Genomic DNA, 10,000 nt, shown 5'->3' on the forward strand with positions numbered 1-10,000 from the left:
GGTACCAAGTTGTAGGCACAGTGTCTTTTTGAATTTTCTGGTTTGTATATATTACTTATCTTTTATATTATACTCGTTGTACGTGTCCTTGTTGCACCGTGGGTCGGAGAGAAACCTATTTTTGATTGCTGTGTATGTCTGGCACATGTTGCAGCTTTGACAATAAAGTTAACTCTCCTTCACTTCCACTAACTAGTGATGACAGATGTGACATGATGCGTTAACGCAGCAGATGTTTCCCGCTTGCCGTTTGACGGTACGGATTCTGGATCTAACGGGAGGTTCAGGTTCACCGAAGACTTCAGTCTGCAGTTGTACGCTTCACTGATTGTTAAAGCTACATTGTGTAATGTTTTGAGTTGATTCTTAACACCTCTTTGTTTTTTCACAAATATGTGCTCATTCGTGTGTAATTATTTCCACCAACTAAGAGGGACATACCTCCATCTCTATAATACATTAACCAAAGAGAGACATACCTCCATCTCTATAATACATTAACCAAAGAGAGACATACCTCCATCTCTATAATACATTAACCAAAGAGAGACATACCTCCATCTCTATAAAGAGAGACATACCTCCATCTTTATAATACATTAACCAAAGAGAGACATAACTCCATCTCTATAATACATTAACCAAAGAGAGACATAACTCCATCTCTATAATACATTAACCAAAGAGAGACATACCTCCATCTCTATAATACATTAGCCAAAGAGAGACATACCTCCATCTCTATAATACATTAACCAAAGAGGGACATACCTCCATCTTTATAATACATTAACCAAAGAGAGACATACCTCCATCTTTATAATACATTAACCAAAGAGAGACATACCTCCATCTCTATAATACATTAACCAAAGAGAGACATACCTCCATCTCTATAATACATTAACCAAAGAGAGACATACCTCCATCTCTATAAAGAGAGACATACCTCCATCTTTATAATACATTAACCAAAGAGAGACATACCTCCATCTCTATAATACATTAACCAAAGAGAGACATACCTCCATCTTTATAATACATTAACCAAAGAGAGACATACCTCCATCTCTATAATACATTAACCAAAGAGAGACATACCTCCATCTTTAAAATACATTAACCAAAGAGAGACATACCTCCGCATTTCGCCCTCTTACACCTATTGGCACCATGATGAATGCCAGGGGTAGATTACTCGCCAGGGAAGCGAGAAAGAGAATTAAAACGACCCAAGTTAGTATTGGAGTGGCTCGAACAGCTGCGTGTAAATGGTGGAGATACGATGGGAACATAGGGCCTAATTTTGGAAAACATCTTAGAAATGTGGGAACTGTGGGAACATAAGGCCTAATTAAAAAGAAAATCTTAGAAATGTGGGACCATAGGGCTGTGGGAACATAGGGCTGTGGGAACATTGGGCTGTGGGAACATTGGGCTGTGGGAACATTGGGCTATGGGACCATTGGGCTGTGGGAACATAGGACTGTGGGACCACAGGGCTGTGGGAACATTGGGCTGTGGGACCATTGGGCTGTGGGACCATTGGGCTGTGGGACCACCCTTTCACCCTTTTACAAGCCCTCCTTTATAACTCTCGTCTCTATAGTCTGAGTCAAAGTGTTTTCTGCTCTTTGCCATCCAAATGTCTGTGGGACCATTGGGCTGTGGGACCATTGGGCTGTGGGACCATAGGGCTGTGGGACCATAGGGCTGTGGGACCATAGGGCTGTGGGATCATAGGGCTGTGGGATCATAGGCACGCTCCCGAAAAAAGCAAATATGCTGCAAAATGCTCCTTGGGGGCTTGAGTTTAGTAATCAGTAATCAGACTCATCGGGTTTGTTGTGTTGGAATTGGATTTGTTCTTAATGTTCATATCAATTTTGGAGCATGTTGATGTGCACATGGGGCTGAATGAACAGCGACAGGCTGCTGTCAGGATGCTGTCAGCTGACACGTCAATAACACAGAGTCTTAATGAGATCACTGCAGCGCTGGTGGAGGTTAGAGAGGAAGTCTAATTGGATTTTACCAGGAGTGGATGTATGGAAGGTGTAATGCAGTCTGTGTGTCTCTCTGTGGGTGACCGTTCTACTCAACATCATCATCCAATAAACATCATCAACAGCCCAGCACTTCGTTCATCAGGAATGAACTTAATTAGCAGGCGGACGCTTACAGCACTTGACTTGTTGTCATCTTTTATCGTTACCTCCGCCAATAAGTTTGCCCGTCTGTAAACTGGATTACAGAAAAAACTTCAGGCCCGATATTCACTAAAGGTCCCATGGTATGAAAATGTCACTTTATGAGGTTTTTTTAACATTAATATGCGTTCACCCAGCCTGCCTATGGTCCCCCAGTGGCTAGAAATGGTGATAGGTGTAAACCGAGCCCTGGGTATCCTGCTCTGCCTTTGAGAAAATGAAAGCTCAGATGGGCCAATCAGGAATCTTCTCCTGATGAGGTCATAAGGGGAAAGGTTACCTCCCCTTTCTCTGCTTTGCCCGCCCAGAGAATTTGGCCCCCCCATGAGAGAGAGAGAGAGACATCATGGCTTTCAAACGAGCAAAGTGGCAGTTGGTCAAGGCCACACCCCCACCCTCCACCTTGCCCCCCCTCTCTCCTCCTCAATAGCTAGAGACACAGAAATGGCACATCCTAAGGAAAGATCATTGTGGGACTGGCTCTAGTGGCTGTAATTCTGCACCAAGGCTGAATTTCGGGAAAGAGACTTCAGATACAGTATTAGGGGACCACTAAGGTCTATATAAAAGAGACTTCAGATACAGTATTAGGGGACCACTAAGGTCTATATAAAAGAGACTTCAGATACAGTATTAGGGGACCACTAAGGTCTATATAAAAGAGACTCCAGATACAGTATTAGGGGACCACTAAGGTCTATATAAAAGAGACTTCAGATACAGTATTAGGGGACCACTAAGGTCTATATAAAAGAGACTTCAGATACAGTATTAGGGGACCACTAAGGTCTATATAAAAGAGACTTCAGATACAGTATTAGGGGACCACTAAGGTCTATATAAAAGAGACTCCAGATACAGTATTAGGGGACCACTAAGGTCTATATAAAAGAGACTCCAGATACAGTATTAGGGGACCACTAAGGTCTATATAAAAGAGACTTCAGATACAATAGTAGGGGACCACTAAGGCCTATATAAAAGAGACTTCAGATACAGTATTAGGGGACCACTAAGGTCTATATAAAAGAGACTTCAGATACAGTATTAGGGGACCACTAAGGCCTATATAAAAGAGATTCAACGCAGAAGCATAAAACTGGTTAAAAGCCCGGTCTCAGGAGACAATACAGGGCTCGTAAACGTCAAACAGACATTATAGGGTCACAGGCTGTGCACCAAAATGTAAACAAACCAGCAGCTACTCTCAGATACAACTCACGCTACTCAATCAACTCTTCTCACTAACCTTATATACAGTACATGCCAAAAGTTTGGACACACCTTCTCATTCAATGTGTTTCTTTATTTTCATGACTATTTACATTGTAGATTCTCACTGAAGGCATCAAAACTATGAATGAACACATATGGAATTATGTACTTAACAAAAAAGTGTGAAATAACTTAAAACATGTCTTATATTTTAGATTCTTCAAAGTAGCCACCCTTTGCTTTTTTTGATAACTCTGCAAACCCTTGGTGTTCTCTCAATGAGCTTCATGAGGTAGTCACCTGAAATGGTTTTACCTTCACAGGTGTGCTTTGTCAGGGTTCATTAGTGGAATTATTTCCCTTATTAATAAAAAAGCAAAGGGTGGCTACTTTGAAGAATCTAAAATATAAGACATGTTTTCAGTTATTTCACACTTTTTTGTTAAGTACATAATTCCATATGTGTTCATTCATAGTTTTGATGCCTTCAGTGAGAATCTACAATGTAAATAGTCATGAAAATAAAATGGAAATGCATGGAATGAGAAGGTGTGTCCAAACATTTGGCCTGTACTGTAGGTTAATGTCCTTTATCTTATAAAACCATTCCCAATGCATCATATTGTGATTGATAAAAGCTTCCATTGGTGTGATGTAGACGTTAACGGTCTTCGGCGGGGGAAAATTGTCGCTCTACGGCAGACTGGAACGTTTTTCATTCATCTTTCTGACACCGTGTTATGAGGTAGTAATGACAGGTCACAAGGAAAGATGGCTCTCTGATGTCTGATGAGGCCTTAAAGAAGTCCACATCCTATGCAAATCCCCACTTCGGCATTCATTGAATGTCTATAAAAACCAAGTCTTGGGTTTAGCATTTACTCTGGCGGTGTAACGTGTCGGGGATTTGCTGATGAAAATGTCAGCGTGGATTTGATTTTCAGAGGATGAAAAGAGATGAAAAGAGGAGTGGTGAGTGACTGCTGTGTGTGCCTTTAGATGGGAAATGAGAGATAACATTATTTATTCATACACAAGATAAATTGGCGAATACAAGATGATGTACAAGAGCCTGTATTTTATATATTTTTTAATCCAGTGTGTCTAGTGTTTGCTCGTGCATTGAAGCCTCAGAGCAAACGCATTACTTTTCCACTCAGAAGACACATTTTAAAGAGATGACATTTAATATTGGTGCGTGTCTGTTCGTGCTGTGTGGAAATAAAAGTCCAGACTTCTAACTGAGTGAAGAGAAAACAGACGCAAAAACTAAAAGTGACGGAAAATCTCACTTCTGACTGCAACACAACCAACCGAAAATGGGTCAGAAGTGATTCCAAATGTCTCCGGTTTTGGTGCTCGGAAACGCCAGAGCAGGGAGAATGAGAGGGGTGAAACGCCAGAGCAGGGGGAATGAGAGGGGTTAAACGCCAGAGCAGGGGGAATGAGAGGGGTTAAATGCCAGAGCAGGGGGAATGAGAGGGGTTAAATGCCAGAGCAGGGGGAATGAGAGGGGGAAACACCAGAGCAGGGGGAATACGCCAGAGCAGGGGGAATCAGAAGGAGAAATCCAAAGCAGGGGAATGAGAGGGGAGACGCCAGAGCAGGGGGAATGAGAGGGGTGAAATGCCAGAGCAGGGGGAATGAGAGGGGTTAAACGCAAGAGCAGGGGGAATGAGAAGGAGAAATCCAAAGCAGGGGAATGAGAGGGGGAAACGCCAGAGCAGGGGGAATGAAAGGGAGAAACACCAGAGCAGGGGGAATGAGAGTTGCAAACACCAAAGCAGGGGGAATGAGAGGGGGAAACTTCAGAGCAGGGGGAATGAGAGGGTGAAACGCCAGAGCAGGGGGAATACGCCAGAGCAGGGGGAATACGCCAGAGCAGGGGGAATGAGAAGGAGAAATCCAAAGCAGGGGAATGAGAGGGGGAGACGCCAGAGCAGGGGGAATGAGATTTTTAAACCAAAACGTAGCAATGTAAATGCAGCCTGAGGCTCAGTGGCCTTGTGAACACCTAATAACTTATATAATAACTTTATGATCAGACTTTAACCCAACAGAACAGTAACCAGTCCCTCCAGAAAAATGCGCTTATGCGATCGCATCATCAGCCAAAGTCGGCATATTTATGCGGGGGAGGGGCACATTTTAGGATAGAAAGGCGCACTTTCGTCGCATAAATTGCAGATTTTCGCGCAAAATATGCGGGGCTTGCATGAAAAAAGTTGCAAAATGTTGAAAAATGTTGTGTTTACTTCACACATGAGCAGCCATTTAGCCCCTGTTGCCATGGGAGCGTTACGAAGTGATGTAATTACGCTACGTTAACATAATTGAAAAGCAGGTTGTTGGGGGGATTTTATTATTATATTATTATATATTATTATTATTATTATTATTATTATTATTATATATATATATATTATTATTTATATATATTATATTATATATTATTATTATTATTATATATGTATTATTATTATATATATTATATTATTATATATTATTAACGATTTTTGAAAGTCTGTCTCTTTTGTAACTTTTATTTCCCTCTGTTCAGACTATTACTTTAATTTTTACTTTCATATTATATTATTTGTTCATATTTTTGTCTCTTATTTGTTTACGTATTGCGATGACTGAATATCTGTAAACCATTTTTTGAAATAAAGTTTAAAAAAAAAAAAAAATACATTTTCTTAAAAAATGCGATGGAATATGCGGGATATCTATGCAATTTTATGCGATGAAATTGCATAGATATCCCGCATATTCCATCGCATTTTTTAAGAAAATGTATTTTCACGCCGCATAATCAAGGGTTTTTGCCCCCGCAACAATCACAAAAAAACTCCACATTTTTATGGAAGGACTGAGTTATGTACAATGTGTTCTTGTTTCTGTGACACAAATAATCTTTGTGTCTCGGCAGGTGACGACTTTAAAGCGATGAAAAAATGCTCAGTGCTCTCTGCGATGTTTAGAGACGATGTTGGAGCTGAAACGTGTCTGGACTGGAAAATAAAGAGAGTTTTCGGGTCTTTGAACGTAAAATCTAAGCACAGCTTTATGCAATCCAACGGGCCACTCACACAGAGGATGATGGTTGAATGGACATGAAAAGATGGCTCGGACTTTGATGTTCGACCACTCTTTTGGGTTTTTTTTTTAGGGGGGGCTTGAAACAAAAAGGGGAACGATGAAATGCTTCTTTTGATGGTCTGCCGGGAACTGTTGACACCAGTTACACTTCCACACCCGGAGGTGTGTGATAACTGCCCACTTTACTATGCTGTAGTGTTTCTGGGCAATAGCAACATTTAAATATGAAGCTGTCTTTTTCTGGTTCTGTTAAAGCTGCACAATATGAGGAGAAGATGCGATAAAGTTGTTGAATATATATGAGAAAAAAGATCTGAGTTTTTTGCTGCATTCAGTTCCCTTAAATTGCAAACCAGTGTTCTTCTATTGAACTAATTAGACATACTGAAAACAAAAGGCAGAATTATGAAAATATATATATATTAAAGTGGAGTTTTCTACTGATACTTTCAACTTACAAAGGAAGTCTCTCAGTGTCTTTGCGCAATGTGTTTATTGCAGACAGACAGACACACACACACACACACACACACACACACAGACAGACAGACAGACAGACAGACAGACACACACACACACACACACAGACAGACAGACAGACACACACGCACACAGACAGACAGACAGACACACACACACACACACACACACAGACAGATAGACACACAGACAGACAGACACACAGACACAGGCACACAGACAGACAGACAAACAGACACACACGCACACAGACAGACAGACAGACAGACAGACAGACAGACAGACAGACACACACACACACACACACACACACAGACAGACAGACACACAGACAGACACACAGACACAGGCACACAGACACACAGACACACAGAAAGACAGACACACACACACAGACAGAGACAAACACACAGACAGACAGACAGACTGAAAGACAGACAGACAGACAGACACACACGCACACCGACAGACAGACACACACACACACACACACACACACACACACACAGACACACAGACAGACAGACAGACAGACACACACGCACACACACACACACACACACACACACACAGACAGACAGACAGACACAGGCACACAGGAAGACACACACACACACACACACACACACACACACACACACAGACAGACAGGCAGACAGACAGACTATCCACCGTCTGCAGGAAGACTAGCCTATAAATATTTCTTTTTAGCTTGTTTTTCTATATTGTTATTTAACAAAATTGTAGTTTTTGATCCTTTGTAGAATCCTACCGGGAGGTGTGTTTGTGTTTAATAACCGACCATGTGAACATGGTTCAGGGGAGGTCACTGGGATGAAAGCTGCTGATTGGACTTTTATTCTCTTCTCGATGAGTGAAGCTCAGAGGAAAAACGATGGACAGTAACTACCAGAGCTGCAACTAAACCGTTATTTTCACCCTCGGTAAATTTGTTGGTTATGTTCTGGATGAATGGATGAGTTGTTTGGTCTCTAAAATGTCAGAAAATGGTGAAAAATGTGGATCAGTGTTTCCCCAAAAAGCCCAATATGACGTCCTCAAATGTTTCGTTTTGTCCCCAACTCAAAGATCTTCAGTTTCCTGTCCCAGAGGAGAGAAGACACTCAAACAATATTCACATTTAACAAGCTGACATCAGAGAAGTCTTTTTTTAGCTAGATTATCTGTCTGTCTGTCTGTCTGTCTGTCTGTCTAACTGCTCCTCAAATCTCTACAGGGTAAATCCAAACAGCTAGCTAGACTATCTGTCCAATCTGAGTTTTCTGTTGCACGACTAAAACTACTTCTGAACATCCACATGTTCCACCAAAACAACTTCCTTCCTGAGACTATTTAGAAGAGGCACCATGGCTCCGTCCGGAGCTTAGCCCCGCCCCAGGATGATTGTGATTGGTTTAAAGAAATGCCGATAAACCAGAACACGTTCTTCTCCCATCCAGGCATGCTGTGTGGACTAGCCAGACCTTCTTTCGCCCTGCTGTGGAGGAAGGTCTGGCAATGCAAGACTACTTTGTTGGGGACTATTTTCAGCAGCGGATTAATCCACATTTGGTGCTCTGGTGAGTATTTGTGAACACTGCAAACACACATTTTACCCTCCAGCGATACCACATTAGTACATCCTGTAGATCTGTAAGTAAGTAAGTAAATAAATAAATATGAATCTGTACATGAAATGTAAATCATGTTCTGACTTTTGACCATTTTCAAAACATCCCCGTCTCTATTCTCAGCATCTGCAGCGTTGCAGAGTGAAGGTCAGTATTTTCTCCGCCAAAAACACGAGGGTGAGATGTCAGAAGGTTCATATTTTTTTGTTCCCACATGCATTAAATACTTGAACTCCGAAGCTGCGCTGCCGTTCCATTATTCCAATAATTCAGCTGAGGTCTGTTTTTTTTTAAGCTAACCTGTTCACCCTTGTAATGTATAACTACATCAGCTCAACTTCTTACACTTCACAGCCTGCTCTCGTGGGTTTGTTAAATTACAGATGATTTGCAGCTTTTCTCTCGAGGCCATCTGAGAGGATCATTCTTTTCAGGTGCCTCGTAAAGAATAATAATTAGCCGAATGTGCGAGAAGCTCCCGGGAGGGGTTGAATGAGTCATCTCACTTACGGGACGAGCCGTCAATCAGAATCAGAGCTGCTTCAGTGAATGCCTTCGTTGTTATTGTACTTTTACAATACAGCGAAATTAAGCGCTACTTTAGAGCGCCACTGGGTGCATGCTGAAGATTATTTTTTGGGGCTTTTCCGCCTTTAATTTGACAGAACAGTTAGGTGACAAACGGGAGAGAGACAGGGGAAGATATGCAGGAAATCGTCACAGGAGGGACTGTGTGAGTCGAGGCATAAACCTCTCAGTATATGTGCGCCTGCTCTACCCACTGAGCCAACCCGGCCACCACTGGGTGCGTACTAGAGGATGGATACCTGAACCGAGCCCGTCGGGACCAGTCGGGCTCTGTCTTTTTTTTTAATCATTTTTTTTGCATTAACTATTCCGCCTTCTTCAAGGTTTTTGTCGCTGTTTTCTAAGTTTTTGATAATATTTCCCACCCATTCTTTTCTTACTTCCTTCTTTCTACCAACGTTTTCCAAGATTTTACGTTTTTCTTGCCTTTTTTCATCAGCATTTACATGTTACAGTTTGAGAACCAGCGGTATATACCAATAACGCCTATAAGAGGGTACCAATAGAAACAGGATGAGCATGTCCTATATGTTCTCTGCTAATGAGCTGTCACAGAGTCTGATCAGGTCCAACTGTTTGCATGATAATATCACAGAGAATGCTGTTTCTATGCCACTGTGGCCTCTGCATGTAGCCACGTTCTCATCCTAAATGCAGTTTCCTGGAAATGATGTCACTAATTCTCGCCGTAAATATACGTGGCGATGGTTTTCATCAACATAATTTAATAAGGAAGCTTTTGTTATGAACATACTGTACATGTTATGCTGCAGC

At 41.7% G+C, this 10,000-nt stretch overlaps 1 protein-coding gene across 1 annotated transcript in view; it reads right to left on the bottom strand.

The window, feature by feature from the left end:
- LOC114548083 (glutamate receptor ionotropic, delta-1) overlaps window positions 1-10,000 on the bottom strand; it is a 674,316-nt gene that overhangs the window by 97,260 nt on the left and 567,056 nt on the right. The gene's annotated exons all lie outside the window — the stretch shown is intronic.

This window comes from Perca flavescens, chromosome 21 (assembly GCF_004354835.1).
Source record: "Perca flavescens isolate YP-PL-M2 chromosome 21, PFLA_1.0, whole genome shotgun sequence".
Classification (NCBI taxonomy): domain Eukaryota; kingdom Metazoa; phylum Chordata; class Actinopteri; order Perciformes; family Percidae; genus Perca; species Perca flavescens.